The sequence below is a fragment of the Onychomys torridus genome, chromosome 22 (genome assembly GCF_903995425.1).
Source record: "Onychomys torridus chromosome 22, mOncTor1.1, whole genome shotgun sequence".
NCBI lineage: Eukaryota > Metazoa > Chordata > Mammalia > Rodentia > Cricetidae > Onychomys > Onychomys torridus.
In genome coordinates, this window is record NC_050464.1 from 39,064,638 (window position 1) to 39,091,253 (window position 26,616).

Genomic DNA, 26,616 nt, shown 5'->3' on the forward strand with positions numbered 1-26,616 from the left:
TGGCTGTCTCATGCTTTATTGTTGCCATAATGAGACTCTTGTGGTAAGCCAGCAGTTTGGGTGACAAGACTCACATTCAAGTTATTGGAAAACCTGTGGTACTGCCTTATCTGGAAATCCTTCCATCTGGCGCTGTGCTGGGGACTGTCAAGTGACGACACTGGGCTTAGGGACCGTGAATTTATGGAATTCTTTTTCTGTATGATGGCCAACCACTCAATGAACACGCTTGCAGGAAAATGAGAAAATACAGACCAGGAAGTGGGGACAGGAAGTTTACCCATCATCGTGGTTGATCTTGTGTGTCTATTTGACGACACAATAGTTATCCAGGTAGCTGATTAAATATGATTTCTGGGTGTGTCCGGGAGTATGTGAGGGGGTTTCCAGAGGCAATGGGTGAGTTCAGGCTGCCCTGAAACTTATGAGCCAGCTGCCTTTATAAAACAAGACTCACTCTTTCCTGACCCCCTTTTATCTAGCACATCTGGAAGGTCTTTGTACATCATTAAGTAACAAAATTTCCTCTTCGAAATTATTTTGTTTCCTGCTTAAGAAACTTCCATAGCTTCTGGGAGCCTGGGACTGTTCTCCCTCACAAAGAGAGTAGCCTGAGACCACACTCCATGTTCCTACTGAGCCACAAGCCTTTCCAGGAGTCATGGAAACTGGAAGGCCAGAGATATTGACTTCAAGAGGGGCTGAGCAGAGATTGGGTCTTGGGAGTTGTCTTTTGCCTCCAGAATGAGGTGCAGGTTGCCTCCAGCACCCAGCCACACCCTGTTCCTCTGATGACATTGCTAGTTGAGAGCACTGAGATGTATTTACCTGTTTCCTCCTGTTGCACAGCAAAGGTGGTTCCATGGCGAAAAGGAGTTTAATATATGTCCTCACACACACATGGTTGATCCTCACTGTTCATGGACTCCACATCTGTGAATTCACATGAACCTCATGGAACAATTGTGTAGGGGCTCAGTATAACTTTAAAAGGCAGGAGAGGTCATAAGCCAGGTAATTAGGTCACGGAGGCATTGCCTACGGAGGAGTTAACACTGGTCTCTCTGAGTGAATTAGTTCACGTGAGTGTGAGAAGGGGCCGGTCTTTGCTGCATAGTGAGGCTAGCCCAGGCTGTGTGAGAGCTTGTCTCAAAAATGCAACAAAACAGGGCTTCAGAGATAGCTTAGTGGTTCAGGGCAGAGGACTTGAGTTTAGTTCCCAGAACCTATGTCAGGAGGTTCAGAGGAGCCCTGTGCACGCGCGTGCGCGCGCGCGCACACACACACACACACACACACACACACACATATATACACATAATTTTAAAAAATGAATATATTTCTTAAAAGCAGGCCAGAGAGATGACTTAGTGAGTGGTTAAGAGTATTGGCTGTTCTTCCAAAGGACCCAGGTGGCTCAAAACCATCTTTAACTCCAGTTCCAGGAGAACTGACACCCTCTGGTTCCTACGAATACCAGGCATACAAGTGGTACACAGACATACATGTTTTCTTGAGACAGAGTTTTATGTAGCCCAGGTTGGCCTCATAATTATTATGTAGTAAAGGCTGACCTTGAACTCCAAGAACTGGGATTACAGGCGTGAGCCGCCATGCATAGTTTATTTATTTGTGGGACAGGATCTTGACAGGACGTAGCCCTAGTAGTCTGGTACTCCTATGTAGCCTCAAACTCACAGGGATCCTCCAGCCTCTGCCTCTCATGTGTTGGCATTATGTACGTGTCATCAACAGGCCGGGCTCCAATCTGTGTGTGGAGACCTTAGATGTCTTCCCCATTCTCCATCTTTTTTAAAATTGTTGTTGGTTATTTATTTATTTATTTATTTATTTATTTATTTATTTATTTACAAGATCTCTCTATATAACACTGGATGTTCTGGAACTTTCTCTGTAGACCAGGCTAACTTCAAACTCACACCCAGCATTTTTTTTTCCCTGAGACAAGGTCTCTCACTGTGAACTGTTTTATTCCTGACTTCATAAATGGCAAGAACGAACTTCAGAGAGATTAGGTAACTGGAATTAGAGATGTTTGTGAGCCACCCTGTGTGTGTTGGGAGTCAAACCTTGGTCCTCTGGAAGAGCAGCCAGTGTTCTCAACAGCTGAGGTATCTCTCCAGCCCCAGACTTAAATATATGTTTTTAACGTGCATGACTGTTTTGCTTGGGTGCATGTATGTGCACCATTTGTGTGCTTAATGCCCGTGGAGGGCATCAGATCTCCTGGAATTAGAGTTACAGGTGTTTGTGAGCTGCCATGTGGGTGCTGGGAACTGAACCCTGGTCCTCTGCAAGAGCAGTTGATGCTCTTAACCACTGAGTCACCTCTCCAGCCCTCAAAACTAGAATGCTTTTAATACTTACACATTGAAATACATATATACAACAGAACACTACTCAACACTAAGAAGGGACAGACACACTATTCATATGTGCAAAGACTCATGTGTGCCTTCGGAGATTTGTCCTGCGTGTAAAGGACCGGTACCTATGGGTTATGGATTATATGATTCCATTTCTATGATAGTGTTGGAAAGCCAAAATTCTAGAAATGTAGACCCAGTGAGTGGTGGCCAGTAGTGAAGAGGGTGGGATGTAGGATAGATGTGGCTAAATGTGACAGAGGAGACCCCTTTGGGGTTGAGAGTATTTTCTATCTTAATTATGTGGATATCAGTGACAGATTCCTAATACTGTATTACAGTTTTGCCAGAAAACATCTGAAGGCTCCATGTGATTTGTTCGTATTGGTTCTTACATCTACAAGTGAGTCTATAATGCTCTAAAAACTAATGAAAGAAAAGGATCTAGGGCTGAGTATAGCTCACTGGTAGAATACAGAAGAAGAATGCATATTTAACATGGGGTTCAATCCCCAGCATTGGTGGTGGCGGGAAGAAAGAAAAAACATCCAATATTACTCATTCAGTGCTTTTTTTTTTTTTTTTTTTTTTTTTTTTTTTTTTTTTTTAATTGTTTTTGGTTTTTGGCTTTTCCAGACAGGGTTCCTCTGTGTAGTTTTGGTGCCTGTCCTGGATCTAGCTCTGTAGACCAAGGCTGGTCTCGAACTCACAGAAATCTGCCTGGCTCTGCCTCCCGAGTGCTGGGATTAAAGACATCTGTCACTGCCACCCAGCTGCTTTTCTTGTTTTGCAGATCAAAATACCCAAAGCAGCCGGGCGGTGGTGGTGCATACCTTTAATCCCAGCACTTGGGAGGCAGGGGCAGGTGGATCTCTGTGAGTTCGAGGCCAGCCTGGTCTCCAAAGCGAGTTCCAGGAAAGGGGCAAAGGTACACAGAGAAATCCTGTCTTGAAAAAAAAAAAACAAAAAAAAGACAAAAACAAAAATAAAAACAAAAAAACCCCCGAAAAATCCAAAAGCAGAGATTTGGTCAATGTAGGGTGAATTTTAATAGACTATAGGTCTATTCTACTCGTCAATTAGAAAACATGCGCTCTGGGAGTATTCAAGCCTCTTGTCTTTCTATCTGTCTGTCTGTCTATCATTATCATTATTATTTGGTAATGCTACCCAGGGCTAATTCATTAGCTTCCAGTTGCCCTGGTAACTTAAGACTCATGTTCCCATTTGGTAGAGAAAAATTTATTTGCTAAGTCTCTGTATGCAGGCCCTGAGATTCTCCTTGGCCCATCAGCTGGCACCTTTCTATTTGTGGTTTGGGACTCACTCCTATCTTTTGTCATTTAAATAGCTCTCAATTTGAGGTACTACCAGCTTTCAAGGGCAGCATCCTTACCTGGACCCAAGTCCTTTCGCACAGGGCCAGTATGGACAGATGGAAGGTTTCTTTCAGGGCCACGCAGGGCTTCCTTTCAACTGAACCTCAGTGAGGTGGAGGAGTTCTCTCACAGCAGAGGTTTACACAGTTTTCTTTCTGTTCCTGATGGAGCAGCTAGTTGGCCACATGTGGGGCAGATGTGAGGTGAGGTGGTACTGCATCTGGCTTTACATGTTTCCTCATGACAGTCTCCTCCCCACCAATCCAGGGATAAAACCAGGGACAGAAATGGGCACCAAGGAAGTGAAGTCCTCGAGACTGGTGCTGTGGTGGTATCACCTACAGGGGTTTGGTGTTATCAGTTATCTTACTTCTAATTTCATCATTCAAAGAATGGGGGACGGACAGATGGATCGATAGCTCAGCAGGTAAAGTGCTTAAGTATGAGGACCTGAGTTTGGATCCCCAACACCCATGCAAAAACCTAGGTTTGTGGCGTGCACGAATAACCCCAGTGCTGGGGGTATGATGACAGGTAGACCTCCAGGGCTGGATGACCAGCCAGTCTAGCTGTTGTGTGTCAGAACTTTTCCTGGGGAAGCACAGCACACGTCCATGCACCCCAGATAGGGAACCCATGACATACCAAAGTACAGATACCACCAAAGTCCAACTAGGTGAACCAATGGCTTTTATTGGGGTCACTTGTAGGTGTATGGGTGAGGCATTGCTTACAGAAAAGGAAATGACTTAGACATCGAAGCCCACCCCAGCACTGGTGACAGCTGATAAAGCTGGGAACTGGAGCACACTGCACAGCCTGCAGGCAGCTCAGCAGGTTGGAGAGTGTCCTTCCTAGGTGCCTCAGTTGGTCTAAAGCTCTTCCAGGCAGCTAGCTTGGTTTCTGTTTCTCCCAGCCAACTCGTCTACTCTCAGAGTCTTCTCCTTTACAGCTCAGCTCCTCTGAGAAGAACTCTCAGCTTTAATTGCCTACTCTGGCAGGGAGGGGCCAAGTGAATCTGGTAAGTTTCAGGGACTTCCTGAAACTATTTTGAGTTGTCTGTCTTCTTTCTTGAGGAGCTTCCAGCAGAATGGAATGTTTCAATCTTAGGGGAAACTGTTACACAATAGTAGCCAATAGTTGGTAAATTCCAAGTCTACTCAGAGACCTTGTCTCAAAAAATAAGACCAGTTGGTTGGTGGTGGCTCACACCTTTAATTCCAGCACTCGGGAGGCAGGGCCAGGTGGATCTCTGTGAGTTTTAGGCCAGCCTAGTCTACAGAGCAAGATCCAGGACAGGCACCAAAACTACATGTAGAAACCCTATTTCCTCAACATGGGTGGGAAGGGTAATTGGGAGGGCTGGAGGGCTGGGGTGAGCTCACTGGTAGAGGCCCTAGGTTAGATCCTTTGTGTCACAAACAAAACCCCCCAATTCTCCCCCCTCCAAGAGACAGTGTTTCTCTGTGTAGCTCTGGAGCCTGTCCTGGAACTCACTGGATCTGTAGCCCAGCCTGGCCTCAAACTCATTGAGTTCCGCCTGCCTCTGTCTCCCCAGTGCTGGGGTTAAAGGTGTGCACCACCACCCCTTGGTGTTTTTTTTTTTTTTTTTCTCGACAAAACCCCAAAGTCTTCCTTTCTTCAAATCACTTCCTGAAGTAAGCATTTGCATTTCCATATATAGTGTAGAAAAAGAAGGAAATGGGAACCGTGGACATGGCTCATCAGGTAAGAGCACTTGCTGTGCAAGCGTAGGACTTGAATTCAAATCGCCAGCACCCATGTAAAATGATGCTAACAGCTGTGGTTACCTGTGACCCCAGCACTGTCAGAGCTGGAGGGAGAACAGCTGGGGCTTGCTCAGGGTTGCCAGCCCAGTTTTAGGTTCAGTGAGATGCCCGTCTCAAGAGGATAAGGTGGAAATCAGTACAAGAGCCGTATACCTGATGTCTTCTTTTGACTTCCCCATATACTCCCTACCCCCACCCTGCGCACATATAGGTGTGTATATACCACACACACTCACACCAATAAATAAGGTGAGGGGAAGTGATCTAATATCTGTCAGACAGTGACTAAGTTCAGTCTGAATTAAACCTGTCTGTCAAAATCCAAAGTCCATATTCCCCCTCTTCTCCCCCCCCCCCCCCCCCCCCCCCTGTTTTGTCTGCTGCCCCTGAGGCAGTTTGGGGTAATGACTAACCAGCTCCTAAGAGTGCAGAGGGTGTAGTTAGATTCTTGTAGGTTTCACCTGGTCCGTGCAGGGTAACCTTAGGCAAGTTAATGTCTCCGAGTCTCTGTTTCTTCACCTTTCTAGCTGGATGTTGAGAATTCTTCCTATGGCCGCAGGGTTGTTGGAAGAATTTCTAACAATTCTGCACTGTCAGGTATCCAGTGCCTGCTGTATGCAAGTGATGGGTAAGTGCTGGATAAGCTTCTGTTTCCAAAGGCGTGGTCAGTGTCCTCGGCACCTCTCAGTTCTCTTTCAAGCAGTCTGTTGCTCTTCATTCTCCCCGACTCACTCAGCCCCCAGAGTCTATGCCCTCGTTTAACCAAATAAAGGATCCTAACAAGAGCAACTGGTTTTTCCGCCTCGCCACACTCCAGCGACTATGACAGGAGCTTTACCAACTCTATCTCACTTAAGCAGAGTGGCAACGTTTGCTGGGTATGAAATACTGAGTCCCGCCTGTTAGCATCGGCTGCTTAGAGGCAAAACCAATTCTCCAAACTATTGGATGTCACCGCACAGGTGACACCTGTGTGTCACAAGTCAGAAACTAAGCACTGGCCGGGAGGGGCCGTTGTCATTTCCATGTCACAGATAAAGAAATCAAGCTTTGGGGCTGGAGAAGTGCTCAAGAGCATTTCGCAGAGGACTCGAATTTGTTTCCCAGCACCCACCGTCCTGTAACTCCGGTTCCAGGCTACTTGTCAGCCTCCTCTGACCTACTAGGTAATTACAAACATGCACGCAGGTGCACACGTATAAAATAAATAAACGTCTTTAAAAGTAGAGCATTGCAGAGAGTAAAAAACTTTCTGAGAAAGCTGTTTGGTTCGGGTAGACCTTGATTTACACAACACACACTGCTTTTTTTTTTTTTTTTAACTTTGATTTTTGGTTTTTTGAGACAGAGTTTTTCTACATAGCTCTGGCTGTCCCGGAACTCACTATGTAGACCAGGCTGGCCTCAAACTCAGAGAGATCCACCTGCCTCTGCCTCCCAAGTGATGACTAAAGGCATGCGCCACCACACCGGGTCCCCCATGGCTTATTGTTTCGAGTTGGCAGTTTAACGCAGGTCCTGCAGCATAGGATTCGGGGCCTCTAGCACCCACCCTACCTAGATTCCTGGACATTTCTGAGGCTGCAACAAAGTGAAAATTCATCTCCCTGTGATTTGTAAAGATGCCTCGCTTTGGGAAAGAAACAACCCAGCTCCTCGGCTGGCCCAGTTCCCTAGACCCAGTTTTAGATCTTGGTACTTCAAAGCTTGATATTTCTGAAAGGCTAGGAATGGCATAACCTCACACTCAAGATTAGAAAGCTGAGACCCAAGGACTTGAGGAAACTGTCCCCTGGGCCGCTCCGTCTGATAGTAACTGGGCTGGGACTGGAATCCGCGTACTCTTGACTTATTGAGGGACTTTAGCAGGGAGTCTCCGCTGCCTCACCTGAGGAAAGGAGTCATTAGCTCCCTGGTAAGGTGTGGCGGAGCCCAAGGGCCGCCACCCTGTCCTGGGCTGTGATTCAGGACAGTAGTGGGAGGATTGGGGCGTGGCTGCGAAGCGAGAGCCGGCCCTGACGGAGGCGGGGCTTCTAAGAATTTGGGGGCGGGGCTTCTAAGAATTTGGGGGCGGGGCTTGCAGTTTAAGTACCAGCAGGGCCGTGGGCGGGGCCTGGGGGTGCAGCAAATAGGATGATGACGGGTTCCGGGACGGGGCTTTTGGATCTCCGAGCGGGGATTTGTGGTGCTGAGCTTGGGGAAGATAGGTTTGCGGGGACCGGGCCTGGATCACGGGCTCGATGGGCAGTTAGCGGCGCCAAAAGACCAAGTTCAAAGGGAGGCGCCACAGGGCCGGTGGGCGGGGCTTAAGTACGCCCACTCAGGTTCTAAAGAACTGGGTGGGGCTCGAAGGAGCCCATGGGCGTGGCCGCCCGGCCATTCAAATGCCCAGGAAAGCGGGCGTGTGCAGCGAGCCTCCCTGCGCTGCCCCACGCTACCAGAGGGGGCGCGCTAAGGAGCGCCGGGCCTCTTAACCCGGGACCCTCCGGAAGTGGGCGTGGCGAGGCGCGTTTCGGCGGCGCTGATTGGGCGTGGCGCGGAGCTGGGGCGGGGCCCGCGCGAGGAGGCCTGGGCAGCGGCGGCCGCGCCCCTCCCCCGCGCGGCGCTCAGTGCCAGGCGGGAGGCGGCAGCGGTTGGAGGCTTCGCGGGGCTTTGCAGCTGGGACTTCGGCGGCGGCGCCTCAGGCACCCGGGCTCTGGTGAGCGGCGCGCGCTCAGGCGAGGCGGCTCGGGAGCGAGCCGGGGCGGGCGGGCGGGCCTTTCGGGGCCCGCGTGTGAAGCTCCGGGGCTGACAGGAGCCGGCGGCGCTGCGTGTGCGGGGCGCGCGCGCTCGTGCCCGGGCGCTGCGGCCGGGGAATGGCCGTCTGCGCGCGGGCGGGCAGCGGGCGCTCGGCCTCGGGCCCGGCAACCGTGAGGCGGTGGCGGAGGGCTGCGGGGAGGCCGGGGCTGGGCGCTCACGTGGGGCCGGGTGCGCGGGGCGAGGGCGCTCGCTCGCCCGGCCGGGGCTCCGCCTGGCTCGGAGTGCATGGCCTCCCGGACCCTGACGACCTGGGGCGGGGGCAGGCTGCAGCGGCGTGGCCCGGAGGACTATCCCCGTGGGGAGGGCCGGGTGCGGAACCTAATGACCCGCGGGGCAGGTGGGGCTCCTCCGCGCCGAGATGGCCAGGATGACATCAGATGTGGAGGGTGGGGACGCCCAGCCCAGCTCCGCCGCCGGTCCCCCCGCGGCTGTACGCACAGCAGCCCTGTCTTGGGTGGTGTGAAAGCGCTGGGGGAAGTGGCCGGCTGCAGGGCTTGCCGAGAAGAAAGGGGCTTCCTCCCGGAGGGAGGTGCCGGCCCCGACGTCCTTTTTTGGGAGTGTTCAAAGGGTTTTTGTAGGCTGGAAAAGGAAATGCAGGCTTCGCTCCTTCGCGGTGTAGAATCACATCCTATATTTGGCCTTCATGTGGGCTGCCCTTGTTTTGTGGTGTCGGAACGGCTTGCTCTACACATTTCGGTCGTGGGATTCGGAGTGAGAAGCAAATTGCAAGTTGTTCATCTCTCCCAGGATTGCAAGATCCTAAGGCCTTCCCTTCCTGTAAGCATTTAAAAAGAATTGACCGCAGAGTGTGTTTATACACAGTGCCACATATGTTTAGTTTTGGGAATGGTTGGCACAAAATATTGTACCCCCCTACCATGGCCTTCCTTGCCAGGATTCTGTTCTAAAACAGTACTTGGGAGGCTCTTAGTCACCCTATATAATAAAGCGTCTCATTGTCCTTGTCTGGCAGAACCCTGACACTAGGGCCTGCTAGTAGAGGCAGGAACAGGATTAAGTACAAGCAGTTGCTTCCTGCCGCCTGTTCAGTTGTGAAGACAGATTGGTAGTTCATATTCCCTTCTGCAGCCTCAGAGGCGCTCAGAGGGTAAAGGCTGTTGAATGTTTGGTTCTACATATGTCAGAAGACTGACCTAGGGAGACTTGGAGGTGTGTTTCACACTCAGTAGTGTTTGGGTAGACAGCCTGATATTAAACATCGGATCTAAGAGGTTGCATATTGTACTGGAATAGTTTTCTGTCAACTTGACACAAGCTGGAGTCATCAGAGAGGAGGGAACCTCCATGGAGAAAATGTCTCCATAAGATCAAGTTGTAGGCAAGCCTGTGGGGCATGTTTGTAGTGATTCATGTGAGGAGTGCCCAGTCTATTATGGGTGGGGCCACCCCTGGGCTTCTAGCCCTGGGTTCTATAAGAAAGCAGGCTGAGCACGCCATGAGGAAGGAGCAAGCCAGTCAGCAGCACCCCTCCATGGCCTCTGCATCAGCTGCTGCCTGCAGGATCCTGCCCTGTGTGAGTTCCTGTCCTGACTTCCTTTGATAATAAACTGTGATGTGGAAGTAAGTGTAAGCTGAATTAACTCTTTCCTCCCCAAGTTGCTTTGGTGTTTTATTGCAGTAATAATAACCCTAAGACACATATATGAATAGAAAAAAATAAGGTAAAGCAGACTTGCCTTGTACTATAGGTCTAGAAGTGCCCTGTCTTTTGATAGTTAACAGACTGATATAAAGGCCAGGTGTACACTGCTTTAAGAAATCAGAACATGGGGCTGGAGAGATGGCTCAGAGGTTAAGATTATGTGTGGGGTGGGTATGTGCATAGGAGTGCACCCTCAGAGGCCAGAGGCATGGGATCCCCAGTGCTGGGGTTACAGATGGCAGTGAGCCACCTGAGTGGGTGCTGAGAAGCGAACCCAGGTCCTCTGGAAGAGCAGCCAGAGCTCTCGGTATCTTAGCCATCTCTCCAGTCTCCAAGTGTCATGAGTTTTAACATAAATAATCACCCTGCAGAAATGTCACTGCGAGTGGCATTTAAGTTTTCATGGTTATTTGTTACTTTGACTGGATTACGTGAATCAGTATTTGTGTCTATATATGACTTAAGATTAGATTCAGGGTTGTTAAATAGCATTTATTTACTTTATTTAATTAATGTATATGAGTGATCTGTCTTCAGAAGAGGGTGTCAGATCTCATTACAGATGGATGTGAGCATGTGGTTGCTGGGAATTGAACTCAGGACCTCTGGAAGAGCAGCCAGTGCTCTTAACTGCTGAGCCATCTCTCCAGTCTGTTAAATAGCATTTTTAAACATTACTTCTGGGATCCACTCCAGCTGTGTGGGGAGTCGCTCTAATGCTTATGTGATAGAATGTTTGAAGTGGTAAGCTATTAGTTTCTTAGCTAAATAAATGGGGATGTGGAAGGCTCAGTTCTTTAGGAGAGCTCGATGTTCATTTAACATTTTGATGTCACAAACTGGGCTTTAGAAACAGTAATTGACGTGCCTGACCTCTCCTGGGTGGTGCAGTGAGGGTCACTTTGATACCCTGCCTACTGACCCACTTGGTAAAGGCTCTGGGGCTTGTGTTCCATTAGGTGACTTCCCTGCGTCAGTGTCTCCGAGTTATCAGAACTCTTCTGGTACTTGCCTGTGTCTTTTAAACTAGAGACAGCCTTCTGTATTAAAACATGGAATTCTTCATGAATATTTCAGCATGGCCTAGTACCTAGATGTGGAGTAATGGAATCTCTTGGGTTTTCATTGCCCTAGTTGAGGTTCTGAAGTTTACGGACAAGAGCCTCTACTATTTTAGCACCTGCCTTGTACTCTGACAGTACACAGTGGGTTCTTTTTGTTTCATTGTGGCTTTATTGAACTGTAATTCACATGCCATGCAGTTCAACTCACCTAAGGTACACAGTTCACCAGGGTGAGGGTTGTCACAGAGTAGTGCGGCCATTTAATCACTACACTCAATTTAAAGTATTTCATCACTCCAGGAGAGAAGCCCCATGTGCATTCTCTGTTCCCAGTCCTAACAACCACTAATCTACCTCCGTGTGGATTTGCCCTCCTTGGACATACTGTGTCTAGAACATTCAGTATGTGGTCTTTTGCTTCTCACTTTTTTAAACGTAGTTTAAGATTTATGCCCAGGCAGTGGTGGTGCACATGTTTAGTCTCAGTACTTGGGAGGCAGAGGCAGGAGAATCTCTGTGAGTTTGAGGCCAGCCTAGTCTACAGAGTGAGATTCAGGATAGCTAGGGCTATACAACACAGTGAAAGCCTGTCTCAAACAAAACAAAATAAAACAAAACAAAACACCAACCAAACAAAAATATTTATGTATTCTGTAGTATATATGGGATATTTTTTTATGCTTGAATAATATTTCATTGTATGGACATACCATATTTTGTTTATTCATTTGTAGTTGGTGGGTATTTGGGTATTTGCCTTTTAGACTAGTTACTACAAGTAAGTCTTCTATGAGGATTCATGTACAAGTTTCTATGTGAAAATGTATTTTATTTTCTCTTGAATATTGACCCGAGAATGGAATTGCTGGTTATCTGGTAGGCCTGTATTTAACTATTTGGAGGAATTGTCATGGTGTTTTCCAAAGCAACTACAGTGTTTGACACTTTTAACCCACAATGAGTGAAGGCTAAAGTTTTCTGCATCTTTACCAACACTTGTTACTCTCTGCCCTTTTGATTCTAGCCATCTTCTGAGTGTGAGTGGTACCGTGTGGGCCTGGTTTCTGTTGTAGGGCGATATCAAGCATTGTTCCATGAGGTCCACCAGCACTTGCTTGTCTTCTTTGGAGATCTGTCTATTTATATTCTTTGTCTATTTTTTAAAACCGATACTATGTTTCAATTTAATTAATTAAAAAAGATTTATTTATTTATTATGTATACAGTGTTCTGCCTACATGCATGCTTGCAGGCCAGAAGAGGGCTCCAGATCTCATTATGGATGGTTGTGAGCCACCATGTGGGTGCTGGGAATTGAACTCAGGACCTCTGGAAGAACAGCCAGTGCTCTTAACCGCTGAGCTATCTCTCCAGCCTCCTTATTTATTTATTTATTTATTTTTTTAAACAGGGTTTCTCTGTGTAACCCTGGCTGTCCTGGAACTCATTCTGTAGACCAGGCTGGACTTGAACTCACAGAGATCCACCTGCCTCTGCCTCCTGAGTGCTGGGATTAAAGGTGTGTGCCACCTCTGTCCGGCATGTTTTTATTTTTAAGAGTTATTTTTATAAATACCCTTTCAGTTACATTGTGAGTTAGTTTTTTTTTTTTTTTTTTTTTTAATAGTACCCATTGAAGCACCAAAACTAAATTCTTAGAAGTAGTAAATTCTTTTTTTTTTTTTTTTTTTTGGTTTTTCAAGACAGGGTTTCTCTGTGTAGCTTTGCGCCTTTCCTGGAACTTGCTTTGTAGCCCAGGCTGGCCTCGAACTCACAAAGATCCACCTGCCTCTCCTTCCTGAGTGCTGGGATTAAAGGCGTGTGCCACCACCGCCCAGCTAGAAGTAGTAAATTCTTACAAACTAAAAATTACTTACTTAGACCTTAAATCACATTTTTATCTGCCTCACTGTCTGGTTTGTTGCTTTCTTTTCCTTTTTATTTTGCTTTGCAGCAGGGTTTCACTATAGCCCAGGCTAGCCTCAACCTCACACCAGTTCTCCTGCCTCAGCCTCCCAAGTGCTCTGGCATTTTAGTTATGTAAGTTAAAAGCCACATCTAAGAGAGTTGAGGAAAGAGTTGAATTAATTCACTTTGAAGGGGCTATAGAGCAAAAAGTGTTGCTTTTTCAAATATTGTAGCTGTCCAAAGTGAGTTCAGATTTATTTCTTTTAATTTCATTTATTGTGTACTATAATGTTTGTGTGTCTGAATGATGTGTCTATATGAGTGGTGTACACATATGAATGATGTGTACGTATGAGTGAAATATGTGTGTGAATGATGTTTGTGTGTATGTGTGTATGAATGGTGTGTACATGTGTCTGCATGCATATGTATGTAGTGGTGGGCACATCTGCCACAGAATACCTGTGGAGGTCAGAAGACAACTTCCAGCCTTGTGGGTTCTGAGGATCCAGCTCCGATTTGCAGGCTTTTTTTGTGAATGTCTTCAACCACTGAGCTGTGTTGCCAGCCTCAGACTTTGTAATGTGGCGGAGGATGGAAATAGTTTCTGATGGCATCCTGCCTTGTCTTCTCCAGGCTCTCATTGAATTGTCAGTTCTCAAGTCTCCTGAGGAGTGTATTACTCCACTCCCTCCTGCTCTCTAGATTCATCTTGTCTTTTGGGGGGTTTGGCTCTTGACAGTTTCACACTAGCTGACATTGCTGCTGCCCCTAAATATCATAACAGATCACTGCTGTCTGATACAAGGATCTGGACATGGATTTGAGCAGGCAGTATGAAGCTGTCTTCCCAGTGGACGCAGAGGACAAGGAAGAGCCCTATGGAAGGCAGACTGAGTCACTAGTGCCTATTGGGTATTTACTGGGTGAAGGACAATTTACAAGTTACCTGGGATTATCCTGAAGACAGTAGGTTTCCCGATTGCTGACATCTTTATTGCCTTTATAGAAAGAGCACAGGGGACAGGTAATTCCTCTCTTCCTTTCTGGTATCAAATGCTCAGATGTCAAACTGAAGCTGGAGACCTTTCCCCGAGGCCAGGCCATACTTGTTTGGGCTCCTTCTGTCTGATGAAAGGTAATGCTTGGGACACAGCCTCTTTCAGTGGGACAAACGGTGTGATATGATTGAGCCACTAGGTGCATACAGGCTGGCCTTGGTGGTACTTGTCAATGGTAGCCACTACAAGTGCCAGAGTGTAGTGCACTTAGAGGAGTGGGTAGACCTCAAATCCTAAGGTGACATACTTGTTTGTTTTGAGACAGGGTCTTTCTATGAAGCCCTGGCATCCTGGAACTCACTATGTAGACAGGTTGGCCTGGAACTCACAGAGTGCTGGGATTCAAGGTGTCTTCTCATCCTCTGTTTAATGCTCTAGCATATCTTGCAGTGACTGGATATGTTAGTTCTTGATAGTCTAATTAGAAACAATTCCCTTACTATCTTTCTGGAAAAGGATAAAGCATTTGGGGCTACATCTTTTCTCATTCATTGAAGTGGCGGGGTGGGGAAGAAAAGGAGGGCAGTTCTGAATCTCTGCCGACTCAGGCTTGGTGAGCTCCAGGCCCTGTGGTGGAGCCTTGCTCTAAGACTGGGTATAGCGGCTCCGAGGCCAGGGGTAGTGCAGTGTAGGCTTTCACAGCCTGACCGCCCAGGGTTTCACCCTCAGCACCACTGTTGACCAGGTGCTTGGCTGGTCACTGGAGTGTGCTGCCACAAGCTGGTCTCAGAGTCTGGTTGTGCCTGGATTAACACTGGTGAATTGGTCCATGTTTTCAGGACTGGATGCTTGCTAGGGAAATGTGACAGTATGGCAGGTCTTGGATAAGCTTTGGCAGACTTCACTTCCTAGGTTTTGTTTGTAACAGGCTCTTACTATGTTGCTTAGGCTGGCCAGGAACTTATTCTGTAGTCCAGGATGGCCTTGAGCTAGATAGAGGTCATCATCTTTTTTAACCTCAGAGTGCTGGGGTGACAGGTGTGTATCACCACATCTGGCAGATGTCCTGCTTTTAATTAATAAATTTATGGCACTGGGGATTGTGGACAGTATTACTCATTTTTATTTTTTTCAATTTGATAAGCAGTGATCACAGTTTCTTTAACTGTTTTAAAGGCTAGTTAGAAGTGACTTTATCTTGCTGGAAAAGGTACCAGTCGCCATCAGCACATGAAACACTGAGTTATCATTGAGGGAAACAGCACATGCAGTTATTGCTGGAGCCACAAGGATTCTGATAGGCCAAGTGAAGACCACTGCTTCCCATTGGGGTTGTCCCTGCCTCTGGGGAGCCAAGACAGCCTGTCATGTGACTAGACAGTCTAGTCACATGGTGGCTTGGTGGAGGAGCAACAGCCACATTGTAGAATTGAGTCCCCAGGTGCTAACAGCTGCTAGGTTCCCCCATCCTGGGTGAACAGAGCTGTAGCTGTTTCTGGACCCAGCATGATGAGAGTGTTGAGGGAGGGGGCATTTCGGGTGCTTCCCTGCTCTTGGTGTTGGGGAGTGCTTGACAGTGTTCGTAAGCGGCTCTTCTGAGGAAGAAAGTTTAATCATTATTTGCTTACTTCACACAAGACACACTGAAATTCCTTTTCATAACCGTCAGCATTCTTTCCCAGTTAAAGATTCTAATTCCTGTCATTCTTAGAGACTTAAAGAATTGAGGCTGATTTATTCATATGAAAGTGCATGCTGCCCAAGTAGTGCCCAGGGACCATGTGAACTTGAGCTGTCATCTCCACTAAGCAGAGGGATTTGTTTTTAGTTATTTGTATTTTTAAATTTTACATTGTTTCTATTTCACCATACCTTTTATTCCATTGTAACACATAGTAAGAAAAAAATTAAGGCTTTTTAAACATTTATAATGCTTACAAAGAAAAGGGATACTAAAAGCAGCATAGCTCCAATTTAAGAACAAACTCCAATTAAACACTTGTAATAAGTCTATATCCAAATATTTATCTTAGACCAAACTTGAGATCATTTGGTAAATATTTATGCCCGCTGTTTATGTGCAGTATTTATATATAACCTCTGATTCTTGGACTATCAGTCCTGTTTTCCTAACCCAGCAGGGAAGACATGATCAGTTAAAGGAAGTGATGGAATTGGGAGTGCCCAGGTGTAGATACAGGCATTTACTTTTCCAGAATTAAGCATTTCTTCCATAAAAATATTGAATAGCTATGCTGGAGAGAGGACTTGGTGGCTAAAAGCACTGACTATTCTTCAGAGAACCAGGTTTGATTCCCAGCTCCCACATGGTGGCTTACAACCATATGTAACTCTAGTTCTAAGGGACCCGAAGCCTTTTTCTGACCTCCAAGGGCACGAGGCAAGCATGTAGGACACAAATAAACATGTAGACAAATACTCATACACATAAAATAAAAATAAGTAAATCTAAAAATGTTTCTAGGAATTTATTAAATAGCCAAGCTCTATAGAACTAGGGCCAGGGCTATTTCAAATGAAATTTCTATATTTAAAAAAATAAAGGGCATAAACAGGTGGTGGTGACAGATGCCTTTAATCCCAGCACTCAGGAGACAGAGGCAGGCAGATCTTTATGGGTTCGAGGCCAGCCTGTCTACAGAGTGAGTTCAAGGACAGGCAGGGCTACAGAGAAACCCTGTCTCAAAAAAGCTAAAATAAATAAATAAAGGGCATAAAGCATTTTGGGTGATATTTGTGCGTTTTCACATAACATTTTGTCTACATTAAGCAGAAGGATTTCAAATTTTATTTTTAAAATTTATATATATATATATTTTGTGTGTGTGACACAGGTGGGGGTGTGCATATGATGTATGTATGTATGTCTCTCAGTGTGTGGGGGTGTGCATATGAATGCAGGTGCCTGAGCTGAGATCCAGACTTGGACTTGATGAAAACAGTTGCTTTAAAGTGAGCCGGTGAGCTCATTCTGTGGTTAGTAGTATCTTTAGCTTAACATTGTCATCTTAGTTTTTCTTGGCAAGCAAGAGAATGGCTGGAGCCAGCAAGGGCAGGCCGCCGCTCTTTGGATGATACTTGGTAAGATATGTTGTCTGTTTGAAAATTTGCTGTGTGTGTGAGTGCGTGTTGTGTGTGTCACAGGGTGCCCATGCCATGGTGTGGGTGTAGAGTCAGAGGACAGTTGGTGGAATTGGTTCTCTCCTTCCTTCCACCTTTCCTTGATTCTAGTATCGAACTCAGGTCAGCAGGCTCTCGTGGCAAGTGGCTTTCCTCTCTGTGCCGTCTTGCTGGCCTGTTGTCTCTGAGGAGTAGGGTAGCTGTCCTGGGTTCTCTCGTGCTGGCCACTGCTATTCTACCACAGAGCTTTACTGAGAAAGCTGGAAGGCTTAATTTTTTTTTTTTTTTTCTCCTCCTTAAGACTGCACTTTGGTTTCAGGCAGTGTGAAGGGTGTCTTGAATGCCCTGGACTGAGTTACATTGCCAGGGGAACTAGCCATGACCATGGAGTCCTGAATGACCCTGAGCCCAGATGGCATTTCTGTCTGGAGGTAGTATTTGCAGTCCCTCGTCAACTCAGGACTAGCTGTAGTCCAGAGACTGACTTTTGTATTTGGGGCGCAGATGGTTTTTGAAATGTAAATTCAGCATTGTAAACTGTGAGCCAGTTCCCAGCCTAGAATGCTTGGTAGTAGTAAACTGTTAATGGCGGTGGTGGAATTCTGGATCTTGCTTGCCAAGATCCATGTGGAAGAGAAGTAGGAGCCATGCTCCAGTCCCTAACTTTTCTCTGCAGGACATGCATCCCAAGGCCTCCTGCCTCAGCGACCAGTCCTCCATGTCTGCTCTGGCCTGCTAAGAGCTTCATCTCCCTCTCCCTTTGAAGCTCCTCTTCCCCTGGTTCAGCTGACCTCTGAATGGTGGGAGCCAAGCAGATGGCTTGAGTTGTCTCTTTAGTTAGTTCACTTGTTATCACAGACTAACCAGTGATTGACTGCTGTGACAGCGACAGGCTGCATCATTCCACTCCCAGGTGCCCTGTGTTGCAGAGGATGACCCTGAATTTAGGTTCATCTTTTCTGTCTCCTGAGTGTTGGGATTATAAATAAGCGTTATGTAGTGCTGAGGATCAACACTGGGCTTCCTGCTAGGCAGATGGTCTACTAACTCACCTATACCCCTATTTTCATGATAACAATTTTTTAAAAAGATGCATTTTATTTTTAGTTTTTTTTTGTGTGTGTGTGTGTGTGTGTGTGTGTGTGTGTGTGTGTTTAGAGGGGGGGTTGTTGCACATGAGTGCTGAACCTGCAGAGACCAGAGGTGCTGTATCCCTGTAGCTGGAGTTACAGGCAGGTGTGAGCTGCCCAATGCGGGTGCTAAGAATCAGATTCAGGGCCCTCTGTAAGAGCGGTGTATATTCTTAACAGCTGGGCCATCTCGCCAGCCTAATAATCATCATCATAATAATTGGTTTTTTGAGACAGGATTTCTCTGTGTAACTCTGGATGTCCTGGAACTCACTCTATAGACCAGGTTAGCTTTGAGCTCACAGAGATATGCCTGCCTCTGCCTCCTGAGTGTCGGGATTAAAGGCGTGTGCCACCAGCACCAGCACCAGGCCAGCCTAGTAATTTTTAAAAAGAGTTTCCTTGCTGATGAATAGATTCTCTCTGACCTATTTGTGTTTAGGGTAACAAGGTTTCAGGAGAAGAGTTGAGTGGATGAGGGGTCAGGCTGAACCCATGCAGGGGTGCCCCGACAGCTGGAAGGGAAGAAGCTCTGTCTACTGTTACCTATAAAAGAGTAAGTTTGCTAGTGTTCTCAAAATATTCATGACCTTCCTCTTTTCTCTTTTCCATTTGGGGACTCTAGCTGGAAGGCAGAGTGGCTCCTGTGACCCTTGGGAAGAGGATTAGGGCAGAGTGGTGATGGTCACAGTGGCCAAAGGGGCCCTGTTCTCTGCCTGGATTTCTGATCCCCTGTAAACACAGTACCCAGTGGACAGTGGCCACTTTTGGTGCTTCCCTTGTGGGAAAAGCTCGTTTTTTCAGACATCCATGAGGCTAAGTGTAGGAAGGGTCAGGGACTTGATTTTTCCCAGTGTGATTATACAGTTCCTTATGTTACAAAGTTTGTTATGGCTTAATGTTTTGGTTACCTTGAAAGTGTACAAAAGGGTTTTGTTGTTGTAATCCTTTTGTTTTTTGAGACAGGGTCTTTGTGTAGTCCTGTAGCTTCTATGTAGACCAGAATGGCCCTGAGTAATCCATAGGGAGTAATCCTCCTGTCTCTGTCCCTGGAGTGCTGCAATTCAAGGCCTTGCAAAAGATTTAAGAACATGTCATAAGCTTCTGTAGACCTCATGCATATTCTTTGGATGGACAGTGAGCCCTGTGGGAATTCGGGAGACAGGTGTTTGTTGGAGAGTCAGTGTTGATGGGGTGTCCAGAGCAAGGCTGTGCCTGAGGGTGTGTCTGATGGTGTTGGCTTGGCCTACAAGAGGAGAGGTTGGGGAAGAAGAGTTCCAGGTGGGTGGTTTTGTCTAGACTGCCGAAGGTGTTGGCACTGCCTTCACTCAGTGTAGTTTAAAAAATTATTTATTTTTATTTCATGTGCCTTGGTGTTTTGGCTGTTTGTATGTCTGTGTGAGGGTGTGAAATCACTTGGAGCTGGATTACAGACAGTTGTGAGCTGCCATGTGGGAGCTGGGAATTGAATTCGTGTCCTCTGGAAGAGTGGCCAGCTCTTAACTGCTGAGTCTCTCCAGCCCCATGCAGTGTGCTTTGAGTAGAATGTAACTATGTGGTGTACAATAGCCTGGCTTAGTAACTCCAGCCTGTAAGATTAGCACCCAAGAGTCAGAGGCAGGGGGATTGTTGTGATTTTGAGATCAGTCTGGCTATAGAGGGAGACCCTGTCGCAAAAAACAAACAAACCAAACTGAAAAGTAAAGTTTAGACATGGCGCTACAAAAGTAGATGCTAGTTTGTGATGCTTGTCAGTAGCTTTTCCGCTAGCACTAATTAATTACTTTTTGGATTAAAGTAATAGAAATGAAATACTAAGTGAAATTTGAGTTGGTTTCTAGTTGGAGGATGGGAACATCGGTACCATTATATTCTGTATTTCTTGAAGGTTAAGGATGTTTAATATTTTTGTGTCTTTGTTTCTCAGCATAACTTAGCTTGCATGCAGCTGGAGCTCAATAAATGTTAGTTGAATAATTGAATAATTATATGACACATTTGTGGGTAGAGACTTACTTGTGTTTTCCTTTCTTCAAAAACTAGAAAAAAGCTGGGCGGTGGTGGCACGCCTTTAATCCCAGCACTCAGGAGGCAGAGGCAGGGGGATCTCTGTGAGTTCGAGGCCAGCCTGGTCTACAGAGCTAGTCCAGGACAGGCTACAAAGCTACAGAGAAACCCTGTCTCGAAAAACCAAAAAAAAAAAAAAAAAAAAAGTCGGCGGTGGTGGCGCCCACCTTTAATCCCAGCATTTGGAAGGCAGAGGCAGGGGGATCTCTCTGAGCTCCAGGCCAGCCTGGTCTACAGAATGTGTTCCAAGACAGCAGGGCTACACAGAGAAACCCTTTCTCAAAAAACCAAACAACACCAACACCGCCAACAACCCATGTTAATTTGTTTAGCACACAGGCCATTGAGTACATACGAAGGCGAGAGGACAATTTATAGAAGTTGGTTCTCTCCTGCCATGTGGGTCTGGGGGATGGAATTTAGAGCTCAGGTTATCAGGCTTACCCACAAGCACCTTTGCTCTTACTAAGCCATCTCGCCAGCTCACAGTTTGGTTATTGCAAATTTATTTGGTTGAGTTCTTGAATAAATTCAGAATATTTGCAGTATGTGATGGACATGAATGAGTGTGTCAGAGTCAGAGTATTAGGAATCTTCCTCATTGGTCTCTGCATTACTGCCCTGAGACAGGGTCTTCCCTAAACCAGAAGCTGCCATTTCAGCTAGGCTTGTTGGCTGGAAGTCTCTCAGAACTTGCCCATTGCAGCTCCACAGTGCTGGGGTTCCAGGCAGGTGTAGGCTACCCCTGGATTTTTTGTTTGTTTGTTTTGAGACAGGGTTTCTCTGGGTAGCCCTGGCTGTCCTGGAACTCACTCTGTAACCAGGCTGACCTTGAACTCACAGAGTCTACCTCCTGAGTACTGAGATTAAAGGTGTGTGCCATCACCGCCTGGCCACCCCGTTTTTATGTAGGTGCTGGAGATCAGAACTCATACCCACATTCTTGTGGAGCGGGTTGCTCCATCTCCCTAGCCCCTTGTTTTGTTTTGCTCTGAGCCCAGACTTGCCTCACACTCACTGTGTAGCCTCAGCTGGTCTTGTGGTTGAGACCCTCCTGCCTCAGCCTCTGGAGTCAGACCAAAGCCTTGCCTAGCTGGGGATGCTTACAACTTGGTATTGTAGTTCTGGCCAGTGAGTTTAGCTTTAAACAAGAACTAATCTCACTTCCTGGTGGAAGTTTGAGACTGTCTGAAGTCATTGTCAAAGTGGGTTCAGGAAAAGCCATGTGTGTATCAGGTAAGCATTAGCGTTCCCTTCATAAGCATTAGTGCCCCTTCCTTCGACATGCTGGCCACCTTGCGAATGTCCTCACTATCCTGGAGGAGCTGGTGCAGAAGAAGAAGGCATGGGAACTCCTAGTCTAGCCCCAGAGGAATTGGAGTGCAGGTTAGTGGGGTGGGGTAGGGCAGAGCGTCACTGCTTCATCTGATCAGTCCCCGTCACTAAGAACTCATGTGTACACACTAGTTTGAAAAATGGTGGGCCTCAGTGTTTGTTATAAATGGCAACAAAAATGAATTGTTTTGTAATTGCATTTGTGTATTCGTGGGTGTTTGTATGTCATTGTGGCAATTTTTAGAGTTTACTACATTTGTGTATCTGTAGGTGTTTGTTATTTCTGGTACTTTTTAGAGATTCCTACAAACTGTGAATGCAGTTGCTTCTGAGAGTATTGCTGTCACTTGATACTGTGCTTCGTGTTCTCCTGTGACTAGAGAATCTCTCTCTCTCTCTCCCTCCCTCTCTCCCTCCCCTCCTGTGTGTGTGTGTGTGTGTGTGTGTGTGTGTGTGTGTGTGTGTGTGTGATGGTTGACTGTTGAACCTGGGGCTTCCCACATGCTAGGCAGATGTTTCACCTCTGAGCGATCCCTCAGCTCCAAGTACTCTAATTTTAAAGCAGCAGACCCTGCTGTCAGTGTGAAAGGTCACTGTTTTTTTTGTCCTGGCTTTGTGCACCTGGCTGTGAGGAGAAGGGTCTTTGGAGCAGCTGCTGAGGTGGGAGGTCATTCATCCTCGGCTCTGCTTTGGGAGGGGTGTGCTCCCAGCCATCTGTCTGCGTGGATCAAAGGTGAGATGGTTCACTGGGTGAAAGAGCTTGCATGCATGCAGCCTAGCCACTGGGTTCAGTCCACAGAACCCACAAGGTGGGAGGAGAAAAATGTGGTTCCCACAGTTGTCCTTTGTGTTCCACACACATGCAGTAGTGTGTGTGCCTCTGCACCTCCACACACATGCAGTAGCGTGTGTGCCTCCGCACTCACAGTGAATGACTTCTTTTTCATGCCAGGATCAATTTTGATGCCCTTCTTATCAGTTAGGTGTTTGGAATCCAGTTGGCTTTGTCCTGGTTCCACTGGGATTGCCACTGCTGGCCTGGACAGTGCTCCCACCTGTATCCATTCTCCATCTGTGTTCAGAAGGAGCTTTTAAAATGCCGCACTGATTACCCCGTACACTGGACTTTACAACAGTGGTGTGTGTGTGTGTGTGTGTGTGTGTGTGTGTGTGTGTGTGTGTGTTGGGGGCAGTGCATGTGCCTCCCAATGCTTTGCAGGGAAAGATGAAATCTGTAACATGGTCTAAAGCCTGGTGTGATCCAAGCATGCTGGTGTCTTAGCCTCTTTTTGCCTTATCTGTTCTGCACTGCCACGTCTCAGGCTTTCTGAAGCTGGCTGTGTTCAGATTGCTTGGCTCTCGATGCAGACTCCCATGCCATTGTCTGCCTCTTGTCCAGTTCACCTCTGCCCTTGCCTAGAGTTCAGCTCAAGGGCCACTTCTGTGACAGCAGGGCTTGTCAGTCTCCCACAGTGTCCAGCATGGTCCAGGCACATGGCTAGGGCTTAAAAGTCATTGTTGAAGAAATGAATGAGAGCTCTAAGGACCTACTCAGCATTCACATTTGAGTGTGTCATGTGGGACCCCATGGATGCTAGAGATGAGTTTGTTCTCAGTGGCCTACGTGTGTTTCCTAGGGAGGTGTGTATTAGTCTCAGTGATGGTCTGCAGACTTGGGCTTTGTATGATGATGAAGAAACAGTTCACCTCAGTTTCCTAGTTTGTAGCTGAAGAAACAATAATCAGGCGACCAGAAGGACTTAGGCAGGTAGGTGGCAAGTCAGGATAAACTCGTCTGTCACCAGAACCATGGTTTTTTGTGTCTACCTTTAGCTTCCTATGACACACCTCAGGAGTTTCTTCATGTATCCCTGCTGGCATGGGGTATCAAAAAGACGACCAGAAGTCTTCAGCTGAAGCTAAGTTTTTGGAAAGCTGAGACAGTGTCTTGACTGCTTCTCCAGGCCAGTCTACCACTCTGGCTTTCCCTCCTCAGCATCCCTGGGCTAGGGTTATGCCTGGCTAGGTTTTGTTTTGAGACACTGCTAGTTTTATCTATGACTAGTCTTAATAGGTTCTTTATAAACATGCCTTCTTATTTATCATATTATTCAGATCAGAGAATTCAGTAATTTAATTTCTTGAAACAGTGGAATTTCCAAAGAATTATTGAAACTTCATTGCAAGAGAAAAACTCCATTGACTAAGTATTGAAAAACAGACTTAGCAAGTTTGGACAGTCTATACAGCCCACCCACCCCCCAGTAAGAAAAGTGGGTCATCAGTATAGCAGGAGTGTTTTGAAGCAGTCTGGGCTGTTCATGTGCACTCAGCCCGAGCACTTGTGGGATTAATTTGGCTCTTTACGGAGGCCTCTGGGAGACGCCTGCAGCCATGGATGGTTTCTGAGCTGCCACTGCGTGTTCTCTGGGGTGGAGAGTGCCTGAGCTGTCTTCAGATATGTCCCAGGGAGGGGGGAGGCAGTTGTTATCCTCAGATGCTGGTAGTAAGCAGAGGATCCCGGGCGAGGAGGAAGGATTCTGAACACGCATCTGTGCATGCTAGCTCTGTATTAGGAGTATATGCTTCTGACATTGGAGAGCTAGGGCTGTCTCCTAACACCCTGCTTTAAAAATCACAGAATCTATTTGTCATTCTTACACATTCCACCATAGGTGATTTACACTGTCTATGATGGCGCTTTTCAGAGGGTCTCTGGATGTAAGTGTGAGCGTGAATTCTTGGTCTTCAGAGTGCATCATGCTCCTATCACCCACAGTTCATTTCTTGTTGAATATGATGTGGAGCAGACACTTGTATGGCGTTACTGTCTACTCTGAATTTTCATTGAGTACTCATGTTTCATGTCAGGTTGTCTCTTAAGTTTTTCCCCTAAAATGAGTATGAGTTGTAAAATGTGAAGGTTCTAGAAAGCTTCGAAACATGTAGAGAAATGTCAGCATACTTTAGCCTTTAGGGACTATAGTTTTGGTGTATGCATGTGCCAGCACATGTGCCAGTGTGCACGTGTGTGCACAGGTGTGTGTATGTTTATGTCTGTTTCTCGTGCTTTATGATCCTTCCATGTTCTCACACAGTTGAACACAGTTACAGTTTTTAAAATCAGAAGTGAAGATTCACTTGGGTGTGGCTAATGCTTTCTTCAATTCATCTCAGTATAGTTCATCCATAACCATTTCTGTATTCTGCCTTTTCCATTTTTACTTATGCTTATAAAATGTAGGTGCACTGAAGTTCCGTATTTAAAAACCACACAGCCAGCAACACCCAGTGGAAGGGCTCTGAGGACAGCAGTGTTCTGATTCTGAGAAGCAGAAGGGGTGGGGGTGTGGAATTAGTGCTGAGAAAGCAGCAAAGCTGACTGCCCATCCTTGGTGGCTCTGGGTTTCTGAGACTCAGTAACTCTCTCTCTGGACCATGATGTCTCTGAGAGAGGTTGGAAAATGCAAAGCCTGGGATCAAGAGCTTTGTCATCCCACTTTAGTGTCCTGTGGCCCGGGCCTGGCCCTCAACCACAGTTCCCAATTCTATCTTCTTTCTTGTCTTTTTGTTTCTAGAAACACTTTAGAACAAAATTGTTTTGGGTTGTGGAATTGAAACATACATCTGCACTGGGCATGCCAGTCTGTCCCCTGGGTGAAGGGCAGGTCCTGGGAGACTTTCATGAGTGTGACTTGTTCTTACCATTCTGTCATGAGAGGGTGAATACACACCAAGATTATCCCAGACCAGCAAGCAGCAGCATGCAGAGACACCCCCCCCAACCCCCCAAAGCTGTGTCTCTGAAGATCTGGCTGTGTGTGACCTGCTGTGTATGTGGTCTTCTTTCTAAAACAGTTTTTACTAGGGGGTTGGGGTTAGGAGCACTTGTTGCTCTTGCAGAGGACCTGGGTTTGGTTCCCAGCATCCACATGGTGGCTCTCAAACATCTGTAACTCCCACTCCAGGGAATCCTATATCCTCTTCTGACTTTGGGCACAAAGTGTGTATGTGGTGCACAGACAGATATGCAGACAGAACACCCATACACGTAAAATAATGCATATTAAATTAGAGAAGTCCTGTTTTCTTTAAACTAGGTCTCATTGTGTGGCCCCGACTATCTTGGAACTTGCTTTGTAGACCAGGTTGGACCATGAGCTCACAGAAAACCACCTGTCTCTGTCTCCAGAGTGCCAAGATTAAAGGTGTGAGCTACCATACATGGCCTGTTTTTTCCTTTAAATGTGTCATGTGAATTTGTTAGTGTTGAATGTAGTAAAAATTCATGGTTTGTTAGGATTCTTAGAATGTCACTGATAGGCTTTAAGAGGAGTTGAAGAAGGTCGACCTCCTCCTCCTCCTCAGTCCGTGTTTTAATCAGGAACCATTCCATGTCTGCTTTGTTAATCTGCTTTGTGAGTGTGTGCTTTGTAGTGGACAAGTTACTACATCTTACCTCTTAAAAGCAAACTCAGGGTTTAAGACATTTGCCTCAGTTGCTATCCTTCCTCTCCTTTATTTTAAAGAATTATGTGTATGGCCTACTTATATGTCATTGTACTGCATGTGTGCCGATGGCATTGGATCCCCAGCACTAGAATTATAGACAACTGTGAGCCATCATGTGGGCCCTGGTAGTTGAACTCAGGCCCTCTGGGACAGCAGTCAGTGCTGGGCAGTGGTGGCACGCACCTTTAATCCCAGTACTCAGGAGGCAGAGACAGGAGGATCTCTGAGTTCGAGGACAGCCTGGGCTACAGATCTAGTTCTCTCTACACAGAGAGACCCTGTCTTGAAAAATCAAAAAGTCAAATAAAATATAAAATAACATATCCGGTCTCCATTGAAACATGCCTGTTATAAAAACAACAGCTTCTTTGGTGTGGCCTTACCCTCATGGAGGCTTTGGAGCCCTTCTGTGGTTGCTTCTGGCTAAGGGAATCCGAGAG

At 46.7% G+C, this 26,616-nt stretch overlaps 1 protein-coding gene across 2 annotated transcripts in view; it reads left to right on the plus strand.

The window, feature by feature from the left end:
• The first annotated feature begins 8,113 nt into the window (after nucleotides 1-8,113).
• Nucleotides 8,114-26,616, plus strand: part of Coro1c (coronin 1C) — a 75,253-nt gene continuing 56,750 nt past the window's right edge. Inside the window, exon 1 of one of the 2 annotated variants that reach the window (XM_036171849.1) lies at nucleotides 8,114-8,254. The gene's annotated coding sequence lies outside the window, so the exon portion shown is untranslated. Of the gene's footprint in view, nucleotides 8,255-9,112; nucleotides 9,133-26,616 lie in introns of those variants that run through there. The other variant, XM_036171848.1, reaches the window with a different exon arrangement.